Source organism: Lissotriton helveticus, chromosome 5_1 (assembly GCF_964261635.1).
Source record: "Lissotriton helveticus chromosome 5_1, aLisHel1.1, whole genome shotgun sequence".
Taxonomy (NCBI): domain Eukaryota; kingdom Metazoa; phylum Chordata; class Amphibia; order Caudata; family Salamandridae; genus Lissotriton; species Lissotriton helveticus.
The window spans coordinates 870,211,108-870,229,473 of record NC_136065.1 but is presented as its reverse complement, the minus strand read 5'-3'; positions in this window follow the sequence as shown (position 1 = coordinate 870,229,473).

Sequence of the window (18,366 nt, the reverse complement as noted above, 5' to 3'; positions counted from 1 at the left end):
ACAATTTTGCCAAGTTTGGTGTAATTCCGTTCAGCGGTTCGGGCAGTAGACTTGTCAGACCATCCTATGGAAATTAACATGGGGAAAACACGTTTTGGGAGCCCCCTTTTTTCTCAGCCCCCACTTCACGAATCCCCCCGAAACTTTCAGGGAAGGAGCGCAGCGGAGCTGGCCAAAAGTTTGGAAAATTACACGCAAATTCCTCAACCGGCGCCAAAGTTATTCCCAATAGAATGTTGCGGATTTCCTACGGTAGCAAGGTCCTAACTATATATACCTACTGGCTATCGCCAGTAGGTAATATATATACATATATATATATATACACACACACAGAGTGGGAGAGTTTTGTGAAAATAGTGATATTTGCTTATATTTTTTTATGTATTTGCAGTAACCTCAAATCAAGGAAGCAGTTCAACTTCTGGTGAGTGTTTGGGTACCTTTAAAAATGTCTTAATTGACACTTACGTTAGATCAGTTTTGTTGGCTTTTGAATGGGATGGGAAAACAGATGTTTGCCTTCATAATGTATAACATTTATAAAATTACAATTAACGATCATCATTAGATAAACACAGTAATGTGACTGTTGCTGTAAAACTAAATGCATCAGAAACTGTCATCATGTATATTTATATATTACATGGACAACAACAACATCATGTTCAAAGTTCCAGCTCAACATACTGAGCAGAAGTAGGGGGTTACAGCTAACAGAAAATAAACATTAATTACTAAATAACAAGGTAGCTGTCGTGCTATGCTCTTAACATATTGGCCATTGTTGGACTTGGCACCTTTTGGCAAGTTCACCCCTAAACTTTTTGCCTTTTTCTCTGACATGGTGTTATTGGTTTTAGGCCTCTGGGCACTTTAGCACTGTGGTTCAGTGTAAAGTGCGTGCGCTCTCTGTGTTACATTAGTGAGACTGACCTGCCCTCCAATGGTAATGCTTTGGGGATTCCCTGATCAGTGTGTCAGTGGTAATTCCTGATATGGGAGGAGCAGCGTGGGCGAATTTAGTATGTATGAATATGTAATAATAAATGCTGCTCAATGGTGTGCACAGATTTATTATGACTATTTGGGAAATGTCACTTTTAGAAGTTGGCATCTCTGTGTGCTATGTGTCTGCCTGCCTGATGTGAATTGCATGTCTGGCTTGTGAGTGACAGGGGATGGGAGGTTTGTGTGGCTCCAGGAGGGGCAGGGTGAGTCAGCACTAGGCTGAAGGGGACATCTATGCTGTGAGTAGTGGGAGGAGTAATCCCCTGGCCCTGAATAGGACTGTGCCCAGCCTGGGTAATGCTGGATTTGCCCCTTGTGTTGTGCCTGATCATCTACTCATCATTATTAGCTTTATTCGATTTCAGTACAAAAAATAAATCATCTACTCCCCACCTGACAAAGGGGAAGAGGAGCTTGGAAAGCAAAGTGCTCCAAATCCCAAAGTGCTCCAAATCCCCCTAAACCAGTTGCATCTGGTTCCCCCATGTCATGTACTACAAACAAAGAGAATCTGAGTAGTAGTATAGGGGCTGTGACCCCATGAAATCGTTCTCTGCTGGCGTGCTGTACCTGACTTGGGGGCGTGCTGCTGCTCGGGCCCAGGAGGAACCGCCATGGGGGCATACCTCCCTGCTGGAGGACCCTGTGTGCTGGCCTCCTTGGGCCCAGCTGTGCCTCTGGACCTTGAGGAACATTTTGGGTGGGCTTCTTCTTTTTCCAGGATATTCAGGACTTGTTACTGCCTCTTGCACCCTGTGAGCGCTTTATTTTTGATTTCCCGAGAAAAGGAGCGTGGGCTATGCAGCGCTGAGCTGCAGTCCCCTTGAGAGGGAATGCCCACCCTGCTTATTCTGATATTCGAATTGCGGGTACCCACCCTGCATTTTTGCCTGCTTTGAGGGTGCCCACCCTGCCTCGATGTTTATTTTAACTAGAGCGGGTGCCTCCCCCGCATAGTGCCGCCACCCCACCTTGATGTTTATTTTAACTAGAGCGGGTGCCTACCCCACATAGCAGCCGCCGTGATCTTGCAGCGACCATAAAGCTAGGCTGCCTTGCCTGACTGTGGGCAGGGCATAACCAGGAAGATGCGGCCGGGGAGGGAGTACCGCTGCCGGGCGTCCATACGGAGCCTCTCAGGCTCCATGTTGAAGTCCGGGGTCCCAGGAGGGGGTGAAGTACGAAGAAGATTCCAGCAGACAGGAGCACACCCCGCCTTTGTGAATGCAGCCGGACATGGCTTGGCAGTTCGGGCTGAAATGTTCCCATGAGGCACAGGGTCAAGGCTGATTTGCATATGGCCATGTCTGAATTGGGGTGGTGTGGAGTGCAAAAAAACGATGGATTTAGGCCCAGATCTCTGTACTGGGGTGAATGTATGACATTGTTCTGCATTCTGTCCATCAACTGTTGGTTTTGCATCAGTTCTTTGGGGGCATTTTTGATGGAGATAGGAGTGAGATACACTCCTCTGCCCCAGCGCAATTGCACACTTGCGAATCCTGCTGCATTGGCAGCTGCCCTGACATTTGGGTCATAGAGCATTTGAGCCCTCTCAGAAGGCCAGTTGGCCAAGGGAACTGTGAGATTGATAGGACGCCAGGCCGTATTGTGATTTATGTGGGCTAGGAAAGGTTATTCATGCCCTGTGATTTATGCACGGTGATTTATGCCTCTACTGTGATTTATGTTTATGAGGTTATTTGCATACAGTGGTTATGCTTGTGAGGTTATCCTCTACTGTGAGTTATGCCCCTAATGTGAGTTATACTTAGGAGGTTATGGTCTAATATGTTTTAGGCTCATGAGGTTGGCACATAATGTATTTTACGCCTGAGGTGATACTGTGCATAATATGGTTTGTATGTTACAGGATGATGCTGAGTATAGTGTTTGCCAGTAGTTACTGGTTGTGTTCTACGCTTATTATATGTTCTACATTTACTATCTTTACTAAGTGATGGTTCTGACAGTGGCCCAATTGGCCCTGTCAGGTGTATATAACCCCCTGTAAATATTGCCTAGTGCCATGTGGCACAGTTTATATTGTGTGATTACTATTCTTCTTTTCAAAAGAAAGTTTATTGGAGATAAATATGTTTGCGATACAGATAAAATGAGAATAACATATAATAGAGGAGTTACATGTAATGTATCAATTATATAAATATTAAAACAAGTGTGGTTCAAATTAGAGATATTATAAGACATCATACATGCATAGGTAAATATCAATATACAAACAAATTTGCATCATGTGAGAAATATGCAAGTACAAAAGAGAGAATAGAATACAAGATAAAATAGAGCATGCAATAATAACTCAGAACAATGTCATGGGGGTTTAGTAACTGCTTGTTGTGAAGGACTCAGACGTAAAGAGCGATTTGCACTTGTGTCAATAAAAAGTGTTACAGGTGATCATATATTTAGACGCTTTGAGGCCATGTGTAATGGGTATACAAAAGATATGTCAAGTCTGTGATTATAACAAACAGCATACCACCATGCCTGGAATGATAGTTTATTTACAACAAGGGGTGGTGAGGGACAGAGTCTCTGAATAAAGCAGAATACTCTCACCCAGTCAAGAGATCTGGGCTAGATCCAACACCGTTTTTTAGCTCATTGCACCATCCCAGTTTCAGAACCTGGCTGTATGCAAATTAGTCTGTCCCTGGCCCAGTGCATCATGGGAACAGGGCAGACCAGACTACAAAAGCCAATTCTTACACTGGGAAGGAAACAAGCTTCCGGGGACCGGTTTCTGGCATTACAGCCGTCTTCGGCCCGGCTTGCTTGAATCCTGATGGTGCAATGAGCAAGGGACTCATGTCTGAGTATACCCTTCCACGCTTAGGGTGGACAAAAATATTTACAACAAGGGGTGGTGAGGGACAGAGTCTCTGAATTAAGCAGAATACTCTCACCCAGTCTAGAGATCTGGGCTAGATCCAACACCGTTTTTTAGCTCATTGCACCATCCCAGTTTCAGAACCTGGCTGTATGCAAATTAGTCTGTCCCTGGCCCAGTGCATCATGGGAACAGGGCAGACCAGACTACAAAAGCCAATTCTTACACTGGGAAGGAAACAAGCTTCCGGGGACCGGTTTCTGGCATTACAGCCGTCTTCGGCCCGGCTTGCTTGAATCCTGATGGTGCAATGAGCAAGGGACTCATGTCTGAGTATACCCTTCCACGCTTAGGGTGGACAAAAATATTTACAACAAGGGGTGGTGAGGGACAGAGTCTCTGAATTAAGCAGAATACTCTCACCCAGTCAAGAGATCTGGGCTAGATCCAACACCGTTTTTTAGCTCATTGCACCATCCCAGTTTCAGAACCTGGCTGTATGCAAATTAGTCTGTCCCTGGCCCAGTGCATCATGGGAACAGGGCAGACCAGACTACAAAAGCCAATTCTTACACTGGGAAGGAAACAAGCTTCCGGGGACCGGTTTCTGGCATTACAGCCGTCTTCGGCCCGGCTTGCTTGAATCCTGATGGTGCAATGAGCAAGGGACTCATGTCTGAGTATACCCTTCCACGCTTAGGGTGGACAAAAATATTTACAACAAGGGGTGGTGAGGGACAGAGTCTCTGAATTAAGCAGAATACTCTCACCCAGTCAAGAGATCTGGGCTACATCCAACACCGTTTTTTAGCTCATTACACCATCCCAGTTTCAGAACCTGGCTGTATGCTTGTTTCCTTCCCAGTGTAAGAATTGGCTTTTGTAGTCTGGTCTGCCCTGTTCCCATGATGCACTGGGCCAGGGACAGACTAATTTGCATACAGCCAGGTTCTGAAACTGGGATGGTGCAAAGAGTTAAAAAACGGTGTTGGATCTAGCCCTGATCTCTTGACTGGGTGAGAGTACTCTGCTTAATTCAGAGACTCTGTCCATCACCACCCCTTGTTGTAAATAATTTTGTCCACCCTAAGCGTGGAAGGGTATACTCAGATGTGAGTCCCTTGCTCATTGCACCATCAGGATTCAAGCAAGCCGGGCCGAAGACGGCTGAAATGCCAGAAACTGGTCCCCGGAAGCTTGTTTCCTTCCCAGTGTAAGAATTGGCTTTTGTAGTCTGGTCTGCCCTGTTCCCATGATGCACTGGGCCAGGGACAGACTAATTTGCATACAGCCAGGTTCTGAAACTGGGATGGTGCAAAGAGCTAAAAAACGGTGTTGGATCTAGCCCTGATCTCTTGACTGGGTGAGAGTACTCTGCTTAATTCAGAGACTCTGTCCATCACCACCCCTTGTTGTAAATAATTTTGTCCACCCTAAGCGTGGAAGGGTATACTCAGATGTGAGTCCCTTGCTCATTGCACCATCAGGATTCAAGCAAGCCGGGCCGAAGACGGCTGAAATGCCAGAAACCGGTCCCCGGAAGCTTGTTTCCTTCCCAGTGTAAGAATTGGCTTTTGTAGTCTGGTCTGCCCTGTTCCCATGATGCACTGGGCCAGGGACAGACTAATTTGCATACAGCCAGGTTCTGAAACTGGGATGGTGCAAAGAGCTAAAAAACGGTGTTGGATCTAGCCCTGATCTCTTGACTGGGTGAGAGTACTCTGCTTAATTCAGAGACTCTGTCCATCACCACCCCATGTTGTAAATAATTTTGTCCACCCTAAGCGTGGAAGGGTATACTCAGATGTGAGTCCCTTGCTCATTGCACCATCAGGATTCAAGCAAGCCGGGCCGAAGACGGCTGAAATGCCAGAAACCGGTCCCCGGAAGCTTGTTTCCTTCCCAGTGTAAGAATTGGCTTTTGTAGTCTGGTCTGCCCTGTTCCCATGATGCACTGGGCCAGGGACAGACTAATTTGCATACAGCCAGGTTCTGAAACTGGGATGGTGCAATGAGCTAAAAAACGGTGTTGGATCTAGCCCAGATCTCTTGACTGGGTGAGAGTACTCTGCTTAATTCAGAGACTCTGTCCATCACCACCCCTTGTTGTAAATAATTTTGTCCACCCTAAGCGTGGAAGGGTATACTCAGATGTGAGTCCCTTGCTCATTGCACCATCAGGATTCAAGCAAGCCGGGCCGAAGACGGCTGAAATGCCAGAAACCGGTCCCCGGAAGCTTGTTTCCTTCCCAGTGTAAGAATTGGCTTTTGTAGTCTGGTCTGCCCTGTTCCCATGATGCACTGGGCCAGGGACAGACTAATTTGCATACAGCCAGGTTCTGAAACTGGGATGGTGCAAAGAGCTAAAAAACGGTGTTGGATCTAGCCCTGATCTCTTGACTGGGTGAGAGTACTCTGCTTAATTCAGAGACTCTGTCCATCACCACCCCTTGTTGTAAATAATTTTGTCCACCCTAAGCGTGGAAGGGTATACTCAGATGTGAGTCCCTTGCTCATTGCACCATCAGGATTCAAGCAAGCCGGGCCGAAGACGGCTGAAATGCCAGAAACCGGTCCCCGGAAGCTTGTTTCCTTCCCAGTGTAAGAATTGGCTTTTGTAGTCTGGTCTGCCCTGTTCCCATGATGCACTGGGCCAGGGACAGACTAATTTGCATACAGCCAGGTTCTGAAACTGGGATGGTGCAAAGAGCTAAAAAACGGTGTTGGATCTAGCCCTGATCTCTTGACTGGGTGAGAGTACTCTGCTTAATTCAGAGACTCTGTCCATCACCACCCCTTGTTGTAAATAATTTTGTCCACCCTAAGCGTGGAAGGGTATACTCAGATGTGAGTCCCTTGCTCATTGCACCATCAGGATTCAAGCAAGCCGGGCCGAAGACGGCTGAAATGCCAGAAACCGGTCCCCGGAAGCTTGTTTCCTTCCCAGTGTAAGAATTGGCTTTTGTAGTCTGGTCTGCCCTGTTCCCATGATGCACTGGGCCAGGGACAGACTAATTTGCATACAGCCAGGTTCTGAAACTGGGATGGTGCAAAGAGCTAAAAAACGGTGTTGGATCTAGCCCTGATCTCTTGACTGGGTGAGAGTACTCTTCTTAATTCAGAGACTCTGTCCATCACCACCCCTTGTTGTAAATAATTTTGTCCACCCTAAGCGTGGAAGGGTATACTCAGATGTGAGTCCCTTGCTCATTGCACCATCAGGATTCAAGCAAGCCGGGCCGAAGACGGCTGAAATGCCAGAAACCGGTCCCCGGAAGCTTGTTTCCTTCCCAGTGTAAGAATTGGCTTTTGTAGTCTGGTCTGCCCTGTTCCCATGATGCACTGGGCCAGGGACAGACTAATTTGCATACAGCCAGGTTCTGAAACTGGGATGGTGCAAAGAGCTAAAAAACGGTGTTGGATCTAGCCCTGATCTCTTGACTGGGTGAGAGTACTCTGCTTAATTCAGAGACTCTGTCCATCACCACCCCTTGTTGTAAATAATTTTGTCCACCCTAAGCGTGGAAGGGTATACTCAGATGTGAGTCCCTTGCTCATTGCACCATCAGGATTCAAGCAAGCCGGGCCGAAGACGGCTGAAATGTCAGAAACCGGTCCCTGGAAGCTTGTTTCCTTCCCAGTGTAAGAATTGGCTTTTGTAGTCTGGTCTGCCCTGTTCCCATGATGCACTGGGCCAGGGACAGACTAATTTGCATACAGCCAGGTTCTGAAACTGGGATGGTGCAAAGAGCTAAAAAACGGTGTTGGATCTAGCCCTGATCTCTTGACTGGGTGAGAGTACTCTGCTTAATTCAGAGACTCTGTCCATCACCACCCCTTGTTGTAAATAATTTTGTCCACCCTAAGCGTGGAAGGGTATACTCAGATGTGAGTCCCTTGCTCATTGCACCATCAGGATTCAAGCAAGCCGGGCCGAAGACGGCTGAAATGCCAGAAACCGGTCCCCGGAAGCTTGTTTCCTTCCCAGTGTAAGAATTGGCTTTTGTAGTCTGGTCTGCCCTGTTCCCATGATGCACTGGGCCAGGGACAGACTAATTTGCATACAGCCAGGTTCTGAAACTGGGATGGTGCAAAGAGCTAAAAAACGGTGTTGGATCTAGCCCTGATCTCTTGACTGGGTGAGAGTACTCTGCTTAATTCAGAGACTCTGTCCATCACCACCCCTTGTTGTAAATAATTTTGTCCACCCTAAGCGTGGAAGGGTATACTCAGATGTGAGTCCCTTGCTCATTGCACCATCAGGATTCAAGCAAGCCGGGCCGAAGACGGCTGAAATGCCAGAAACCGGTCCCCGGAAGCTTGTTTCCTTCCCAGTGTAAGAATTGGCTTTTGTAGTCTGGTCTGCCCTGTTCCCATGATGCACTGGGCCAGGGACAGACTAATTTGCATACAGCCAGGTTCTGAAACTGGGATGGTGCAAAGAGCTAAAAAACGGTGTTGGATCTAGCCCTGATCTCTTGACTGGGTGAGAGTACTCTGCTTAATTCAGAGACTCTGTCCATCACCACCCCTTGTTGTAAATAATTTTGTCCACCCTAAGCGTGGAAGGGTATACTCAGATGTGAGTCCCTTGCTCATTGCACCATCAGGATTCAAGCAAGCCGGGCCGAAGACGGCTGAAATGCCAGAAACCGGTCCCCGGAAGCTTGTTTCCTTCCCAGTGTAAGAATTGGCTTTTGTAGTCTGGTCTGCCCTGTTCCCATGATGCACTGGGCCAGGGACAGACTAATTTGCATACAGCCAGGTTCTGAAACTGGGATGGTGCAAGAGCTAAAAAACGGTGTTGGATCTAGCCCTGATCTCTTGACTGGGTGAGAGTACTCTGCTTAATTCAGAGACTCTGTCCATCACCACCCCTTGTTGTAAATAATTTTGTCCACCCTAAGCGTGGAAGGGTATACTCAGATGTGAGTCCCTTGCTCATTGCACCATTAGGATTCAAGCAAGCCGGGCCGAAGACGGCTGAAATGCCAGAAACCGGTTCCCGGAAGCTTGTTTCCTTCCCAGTGTAAGAATTGGCTTTTGTAGTCTGGTCTGCCCTGTTCCCATGATGCACTGGGCCAGGGACAGACTAATTTGCATACAGCCAGGTTCTGAAACTGGGATGGTGCAAAGAGCTAAAAAACGGTGTTGGATCTAGCCCTGATCTCTTGACTGGGTGAGAGTACTCTGCTTAATTCAGAGACTCTGTCCATCACCACCCCTTGTTGTAAATAATTTTGTCCACCCTAAGCGTGGAAGGGTATACTCAGATGTGAGTCCCTTGCTCATTGCACCATCAGGATTCAAGCAAGCCGGGCCGAAGACAGCTGAAATGCCAGAAAACGGTCCCCGGAAGCTTGTTTCCTTCCCAGTGTAAGAATTGGCTTTTGTAGTCTGGTCTGCCCTGTTCCCATGATGCACTGGGCCAGGGACAGACTAATTTGCATACAGCCAGGTTCTGAAACTGGGATGGTGCAAAGAGCTAAAAAACGGTGTTGGATCTAGCCCTGATCTCTTGACTGGGTGAGAGTACTCTGCTTAATTCAGAGACTCTGTCCATCACCACCCCTTGTTGTAAATAATTTTGTCCACCCTAAGCGTGGAAGGGTATACTCAGATGTGAGTCCCTTGCTCATTGCACCATCAGGATTCAAGCAAGCCGGGCCGAAGACGGCTGAAATGCCAGAAACCGGTCCCCGGAAGCTTGTTTCCTTCCCAGTGTAAGAATTGGCTTTTGTAGTCTGGTCTGCCCTGTTCCCATGATGCACTGGGCCAGGGACAGACTAATTTGCATACAGCCAGGTTCTGAAACTGGGATGGTGCAAAGAGCTAAAAAAACGGTGTTGGATCTAGCCCTGATCTCTTGACTGGGTGAGAGTACTCTGCTTAATTCAGAGACTCTGTCCATCACCACCCCTTGTTGTAAATAATTTTTTCCACCCTAAGCGTGGAAGGGTATACTCAGATGTGAGTCCCTTGCTCATTGCACCATCAGGATTCAAGCAAGCCGGGCCGAAGACGGCTGAAATGCCAGAAACCGGTCCCCGGAAGCTTGTTTCCTTCCCAGTGTAAGAATTGGCTTTTGTAGTCTGGTCTGCCCTGTTCCCATGATGCACTGGGCCAGGGACAGACTAATTTGCATACAGCCAGGTTCTGAAACTGGGATGGTGCAAAGAGCTAAAAAACGGTGTTGGATCTAGCCCTGATCTCTTGACTGGGTGAGAGTACTCTGCTTAATTCAGAGACTCTGTCCATCACCACCCCATGTTGTAAATAATTTTGTCCACCCTAAGCGTGGAAGGGTATACTCAGATGTGAGTCCCTTGCTCATTGCACCATCAGGATTCAAGCAAGCCGGGCCGAAGACGGCTGAAATGCCAGAAACCGGTCCCCGGAAGCTTGTTTCCTTCCCAGTGTAAGAATTGGCTTTTGTAGTCTGGTCTGCCCTGTTCCCATGATGCACTGGGCCAGGGACAGACTAATTTGCATACAGCCAGGTTCTGAAACTGGGATGGTGCAATGAGCTAAAAAACGGTGTTGGATCTAGCCCAGATCTCTTGACTGGGTGAGAGTACTCTGCTTAATTCAGAGACTCTGTCCATCACCACCCCTTGTTGTAAATAATTTTGTCCACCCTAAGCGTGGAAGGGTATACTCAGATGTGAGTCCCTTGCTCATTGCACCATCAGGATTCAAGCAAGCCGGGCCGAAGACGGCTGAAATGCCAGAAACCGGTCCCCGGAAGCTTGTTTCCTTCCCAGTGTAAGAATTGGCTTTTGTAGTCTGGTCTGCCCTGTTCCCATGATGCACTGGGCCAGGGACAGACTAATTTGCATACAGCCAGGTTCTGAAACTGGGATGGTGCAAAGAGCTAAAAAACGGTGTTGGATCTAGCCCTGATCTCTTGACTGGGTGAGAGTACTCTGCTTAATTCAGAGACTCTGTCCATCACCACCCCTTGTTGTAAATAATTTTGTCCACCCTAAGCGTGGAAGGGTATACTCAGATGTGAGTCCCTTGCTCATTGCACCATCAGGATTCAAGCAAGCCGGGCCGAAGACGGCTGAAATGCCAGAAACCGGTCCCCGGAAGCTTGTTTCCTTCCCAGTGTAAGAATTGGCTTTTGTAGTCTGGTCTGCCCTGTTCCCATGAGGCACTGGGCCAGGGACAGACTAATTTGCATACAGCCAGGTTCTGAAACTGGGATGGTGCAAAGAGCTAAAAAACGGTGTTGGATCTAGCCCTGATCTCTTGACTGGGTGAGAGTACTCTGCTTAATTCAGAGACTCTGTCCATCACCACCCCTTGTTGTAAATAATTTTGTCCACCCTAAGCGTGGAAGGGTATACTCAGATGTGAGTCCCTTGCTCATTGCACCATCAGGATTCAAGCAAGCCGGGCCGAAGACGGCTGAAATGCCAGAAACCGGTCCCCGGAAGCTTGTTTCCTTCCCAGTGTAAGAATTGGCTTTTGTAGTCTGGTCTGCCCTGTTCCCATGATGCACTGGGCCAGGGACAGACTAATTTGCATACAGCCAGGTTCTGAAACTGGGATGGTGCAAGAGCTAAAAAACGGTGTTGGATCTAGCCCTGATCTCTTGACTGGGTGAGAGTACTCTGCTTAATTCAGAGACTCTGTCCATCACCACCCCTTGTTGTAAATAATTTTGTCCACCCTAAGCGTGGAAGGGTATACTCAGATGTGAGTCCCTTGCTCATTGCACCATTAGGATTCAAGCAAGCCGGGCCGAAGACGGCTGAAATGCCAGAAACCGGTTCCCGGAAGCTTGTTTCCTTCCCAGTGTAAGAATTGGCTTTTGTAGTCTGGTCTGCCCTGTTCCCATGATGCACTGGGCCAGGGACAGACTAATTTGCATACAGCCAGGTTCTGAAACTGGGATGGTGCAAAGAGCTAAAAAACGGTGTTGGATCTAGCCCTGATCTCTTGACTGGGTGAGAGTACTCTGCTTAATTCAGAGACTCTGTCCATCACCACCCCTTGTTGTAAATAATTTTGTCCACCCTAAGCGTGGAAGGGTATACTCAGATGTGAGTCCCTTGCTCATTGCACCATCAGGATTCAAGCAAGCCGGGCCGAAGACAGCTGAAATGCCAGAAAACGGTCCCCGGAAGCTTGTTTCCTTCCCAGTGTAAGAATTGGCTTTTGTAGTCTGGTCTGCCCTGTTCCCATGATGCACTGGGCCAGGGACAGACTAATTTGCATACAGCCAGGTTCTGAAACTGGGATGGTGCAAAGAGCTAAAAAACGGTGTTGGATCTAGCCCTGATCTTTTGACTGGGTGAGAGTACTCTGCTTAATTCAGAGACTCTGTCCATCACCACCCCTTGTTGTAAATAATTTTGTCCACCCTAAGCGTGGAAGGGTATACTCAGATGTGAGTCCCTTGCTCATTGCACCATCAGGATTCAAGCAAGCCGGGCCGAAGACGGCTGAAATGCCAGAAACCGGTCCCCGGAAGCTTGTTTCCTTCCCAGTGTAAGAATTGGCTTTTGTAGTCTGGTCTGCCCTGTTCCCATGATGCACTGGGCCAGGGACAGACTAATTTGCATACAGCCAGGTTCTGAAACTGGGATGGTGCAAAGAGCTAAAAAAACGGTGTTGGATCTAGCCCTGATCTCTTGACTGGGTGAGAGTACTCTGCTTAATTCAGAGACTCTGTCCATCACCACCCCTTGTTGTAAATAATTTTTTCCACCCTAAGCGTGGAAGGGTATACTCAGATGTGAGTCCCTTGCTCATTGCACCATCAGGATTCAAGCAAGCCGGGCCGAAGACGGCTGAAATGCCAGAAACCGGTCCCCGGAAGCTTGTTTCCTTCCCAGTGTAAGAATTGGCTTTTGTAGTCTGGTCTGCCCTGTTCCCATGATGCACTGGGCCAGGGACAGACTAATTTGCATACAGCCAGGTTCTGAAACTGGGATGGTGCAAAGAGCTAAAAAACGGTGTTGGATCTAGCCCTGATCTCTTGACTGGGTGAGAGTACTCTGCTTAATTCAGAGACTCTGTCCATCACCACCCCTTGTTGTAAATAATTTTGTCCACCCTAAGCGTGGAAGGGTATACTCAGATGTGAGTCCCTTGCTCATTGCACCATCAGGATTCAAGCAAGCCGGGCCGAAGAAGGCTGAAATGCCAGAAACCGGTCCCCGGAAGCTTGTTTCCTTCCCAGTGTAAGAATTGGCTTTTGTAGTCTGGTCTGCCCTGTTCCCATGATGCACTGGGCCAGGGACAGACTAATTTGCATACAGCCAGGTTCTGAAACTGGGATGGTGCAAAGAGCTAAAAAACGGTGTTGGATCTAGCCCTGATCTCTTGACTGGGTGAGAGTACTCTGCTTAATTCAGAGACTCTGTCCATCACCACCCCTTGTTGTAAATAATTTTGTCCACCCTAAGCGTGGAAGGGTATACTCAGATGTGAGTCCCTTGCTCATTGCACCATCAGGATTCAAGCAAGCCGGGCCGAAGACGGCTGAAATGCCAGAAACCGGTCCCCGGAAGCTTGTTTCCTTCCCAGTGTAAGAATTGGCTTTTGTAGTCTGGTCTGCCCTGTTCCCATGATGCACTGGGCCAGGGACAGACTAATTTGCATACAGCCAGGTTCTGAAACTGGGATGGTGCAAAGAGCTAAAAAACGGTGTTGGATCTAGCCCTGATCTCTTGACTGGGTGAGAGTACTCTGCTTAATTCAGAGACTCTGTCCATCACCACCCCATGTTGTAAATAATTTTGTCCACCCTAAGCGTGGAAGGGTATACTCAGATGTGAGTCCCTTGCTCATTGCACCATCAGGATTCAAGCAAGCCGGGCCGAAGACGGCTGAAATGCCAGAAACCGGTCCCCGGAAGCTTGTTTCCTTCCCAGTGTAAGAATTGGCTTTTGTAGTCTGGTCTGCCCTGTTCCCATGATGCACTGGGCCAGGGACAGACTAATTTGCATACAGCCAGGTTCTGAAACTGGGATGGTGCAATGAGCTAAAAAACGGTGTTGGATCTAGCCCAGATCTCTTGACTGGGTGAGAGTACTCTGCTTAATTCAGAGACTCTGTCCATCACCACCCCTTGTTGTAAATAATTTTGTCCACCCTAAGCGTGGAAGGGTATACTCAGATGTGAGTCCCTTGCTCATTGCACCATCAGGATTCAAGCAAGCCGGGCCGAAGACGGCTGAAATGCCAGAAACCGGTCCCCGGAAGCTTGTTTCCTTCCCAGTGTAAGAATTGGCTTTTGTAGTCTGGTCTGCCCTGTTCCCATGATGCACTGGGCCAGGGACAGACTAATTTGCATACAGCCAGGTTCTGAAACTGGGATGGTGCAAAGAGCTAAAAAACGGTGTTGGATCTAGCCCTGATCTCTTGACTGGGTGAGAGTACTCTGCTTAATTCAGAGACTCTGTCCATCACCACCCCTTGTTGTAAATAATTTTGTCCACCCTAAGCGTGGAAGGGTATACTCAGATGTGAGTCCCTTGCTCATTGCACCATCAGGATTCAAGCAAGCCGGGCCGAAGACGGCTGAAATGCCAGAAACCGGTCCCCGGAAGCTTGTTTCCTTCCCAGTGTAAGAATTGGCTTTTGTAGTCTGGTCTGCCCTGTTCCCATGATGCACTGGGCCAGGGACAGACTAATTTGCATACAGCCAGGTTCTGAAACTGGGATGGTGCAAAGAGCTAAAAAACGGTGTTGGATCTAGCCCTGATCTCTTGACTGGGTGAGAGTACTCTGCTTAATTCAGAGACTCTGTCCATCACCACCCCTTGTTGTAAATAATTTTGTCCACCCTAAGCGTGGAAGGGTATACTCAGATGTGAGTCCCTTGTTCATTGCACCATCAGGATTCAAGCAAGCCGGGCCGAAGACGGCTGAAATGCCAGAAACCGGTCCCCGGAAGCTTGTTTCCTTCCCAGTGTAAGAATTGGCTTTTGTAGTCTGGTCTGCCCTGTTCCCATGATGCACTGGGCCAGGGACAGACTAATTTGCATACAGCCAGGTTCTGAAACTGGGATGGTGCAAAGAGCTAAAAAACGGTGTTGGATCTAGCCCTGATCTCTTGACTGGGTGAGAGTACTCTTCTTAATTCAGAGACTCTGTCCATCACCACCCCTTGTTGTAAATAATTTTGTCCACCCTAAGCGTGGAAGGGTATACTCAGATGTGAGTCCCTTGCTCATTGCACCATCAGGATTCAAGCAAGCCGGGCCGAAGACGGCTGAAATGCCAGAAACCGGTCCCCGGAAGCTTGTTTCCTTCCCAGTGTAAGAATTGGCTTTTGTAGTCTGGTCTGCCCTGTTCCCATGATGCACTGGGCCAGGGACAGACTAATTTGCATACAGCCAGGTTCTGAAACTGGGATGGTGCAAAGAGCTAAAAAACGGTGTTGGATCTAGCCCTGATCTCTTGACTGGGTGAGAGTACTCTGCTTAATTCAGAGACTCTGTCCATCACCACCCCTTGTTGTAAATAATTTTGTCCACCCTAAGCGTGGAAGGGTATACTCAGATGTGAGTCCCTTGCTCATTGCACCATCAGGATTCAAGCAAGCCGGGCCGAAGACGGCTGAAATGCCAGAAACCGGTCCCCGGAAGCTTGTTTCCTTCCCAGTGTAAGAATTGGCTTTTGTAGTCTGGTCTGCCCTGTTCCCATGATGCACTGGGCCAGGGACAGACTAATTTGCATACAGCCAGGTTCTGAAACTGGGATGGTGCAAAGAGCTAAAAAACGGTGTTGGATCTAGCCCTGATCTCTTGACTGGGTGAGAGTACTCTGCTTAATTCAGAGACTCTGTCCATCACCACCCCTTGTTGTAAATAATTTTGTCCACCCTAAGCGTGGAAGGGTATACTCAGATGTGAGTCCCTTGCTCATTGCACCATCAGGATTCAAGCAAGCCGGGCCGAAGACGGCTGAAATGCCAGAAACCGGTCCCCGGAAGCTTGTTTCCTTCCCAGTGTAAGAATTGGCTTTTGTAGTCTGGTCTGCCCTGTTCCCATGATGCACTGGGCCAGGGACAGACTAATTTGCATACAGCCAGGTTCTGAAACTGGGATGGTGCAAGAGCTAAAAAACGGTGTTGGATCTAGCCCTGATCTCTTGACTGGGTGAGAGTACTCTGCTTAATTCAGAGACTCTGTCCATCACCACCCCTTGTTGTAAATAATTTTGTCCACCCTAAGCGTGGAAGGGTATACTCAGATGTGAGTCCCTTGCTCATTGCACCATTAGGATTCAAGCAAGCCGGGCCGAAGACGGCTGAAATGCCAGAAACCGGTTCCCGGAAGCTTGTTTCCTTCCCAGTGTAAGAATTGGCTTTTGTAGTCTGGTCTGCCCTGTTCCCATGATGCACTGGGCCAGGGACAGACTAATTTGCATACAGCCAGGTTCTGAAACTGGGATGGTGCAAAGAGCTAAAAAACGGTGTTGGATCTAGCCCTGATCTCTTGACTGGGTGAGAGTACTCTGCTTAATTCAGAGACTCTGTCCATCACCACCCCTTGTTGTAAATAATTTTGTCCACCCTAAGCGTGGAAGGGTATACTCAGATGTGAGTCCCTTGCTCATTGCACCATCAGGATTCAAGCAAGCCGGGCCGAAGACAGCTGAAATGCCAGAAACCGGTCCCCGGAAGCTTGTTTCCTTCCCAGTGTAAGAATTGGCTTTTGTAGTCTGGTCTGCCCTGTTCCCATGATGCACTGGGCCAGGGACAGACTAATTTGCATACAGCCAGGTTCTGAAACTGGGATGGTGCAAAGAGCTAAAAAACGGTGTTGGATCTAGCCCTGATCTCTTGACTGGGTGAGAGTACTCTGCTTAATTCAGAGACTCTGTCCATCACCACCCCTTGTTGTAAATAATTTTGTCCACCCTAAGCGTGGAAGGGTATACTCAGATGTGAGTCCCTTGCTCATTGCACCATCAGGATTCAAGCAAGCCGGGCCGAAGACGGCTGAAATGCCAGAAACCGGTCCCCGGAAGCTTGTTTCCTTCCCAGTGTAAGAATTGGCTTTTGTAGTCTGGTCTGCCCTGTTCCCATGATGCACTGGGCCAGGGACAGACTAATTTGCATACAGCCAGGTTCTGAAACTGGGATGGTGCAAAGAGCTAAAAAACGGTGTTGGATCTAGCCCTGATCTCTTGACTGGGTGAGAGTACTCTGCTTAATTCAGAGACTCTGTCCATCACCACCCCTTGTTGTAAATAATTTTGTCCACCCTAAGCGTGGAAGGGTATACTCAGATGTGAGTCCCTTGCTCATTGCACCATCAGGATTCAAGCAAGCCGGGCCGAAGACGGCTGAAATGCCAGAAACCGGTCCCCGGAAGCTTGTTTCCTTCCCAGTGTAAGAATTGGCTTTTATAGTCTGGTCTGCCCTGTTCCCATGATGCACTGGGCCAGGGACAGACTAATTTGCATACAGCCAGGTTCTGAAACTGGGATGGTGCAAGAGCTAAAAAACGGTGTTGGATCTAGCCCTGATCTCTTGACTGGGTGAGAGTACTCTGCTTAATTCAGAGACTCTGTCCATCACCACCCCTTGTTGTAAATAATTTTGTCCACCCTAAGCGTGGAAGGGTATACTCAGATGTGAGTCCCTTGCTCATTGCACCATCAGGATTCAAGCAAGCCGGGCCGAAGACGGCTGAAATGCCAGAAACCGGTCCCCGGAAGCTTGTTTCCTTCCCAGTGTAAGAATTGGCTTTTGTAGTCTGGTCTGCCCTGTTCCCATGATGCACTGGGCCAGGGACAGACTAATTTGCATACAGCCAGGTTCTGAAACTGGGATGGTGCAAAGAGCTAAAAAACGGTGTTGGATCTAGCCCTGATCTCTTGACTGGGTGAGAGTACTCTGCTTAATTCAGAGACTCTGTCCATCACCACCCCTTGTTGTAAATAATTTTGTCCACCCTAAGCGTGGAAGGGTATACTCAGATGTGAGTCCCTTGCTCATTGCACCATCAGGATTCAAGCAAGCCGGGCCGAAGACGGCTGAAATGCCAGAAACCGGTCCCCGGAAGCTTGTTTCCTTCCCAGTGTAAGAATTGGCTTTTATAGTCTGGTCTGCCCTGTTCCCATGATGCACTGGGCCAGGGACAGACTAATTTGCATACAGCCAGGTTCTGAAACTGGGATGGTGCAAGAGCTAAAAAACGGTGTTGGATCTAGCCCTGATCTCTTGACTGGGTGAGAGTACTCTGCTTAATTCAGAGACTCTGTCCATCACCACCCCTTGTTGTAAATAATTTTGTCCACCCTAAGCGTGGAAGGGTATACTCAGATGTGAGTCCCTTGCTCATTGCACCATTAGGATTCAAGCAAGCCGGGCCGAAGACGGCTGAAATGCCAGAAACCGGTTCCCGGAAGCTTGTTTCCTTCCCAGTGTAAGAATTGGCTTTTGTAGTCTGGTCTGCCCTGTTCCCATGATGCACTGGGCCAGGGACAGACTAATTTGCATACAGCCAGGTTCTGAAACTGGGATGGTGCAA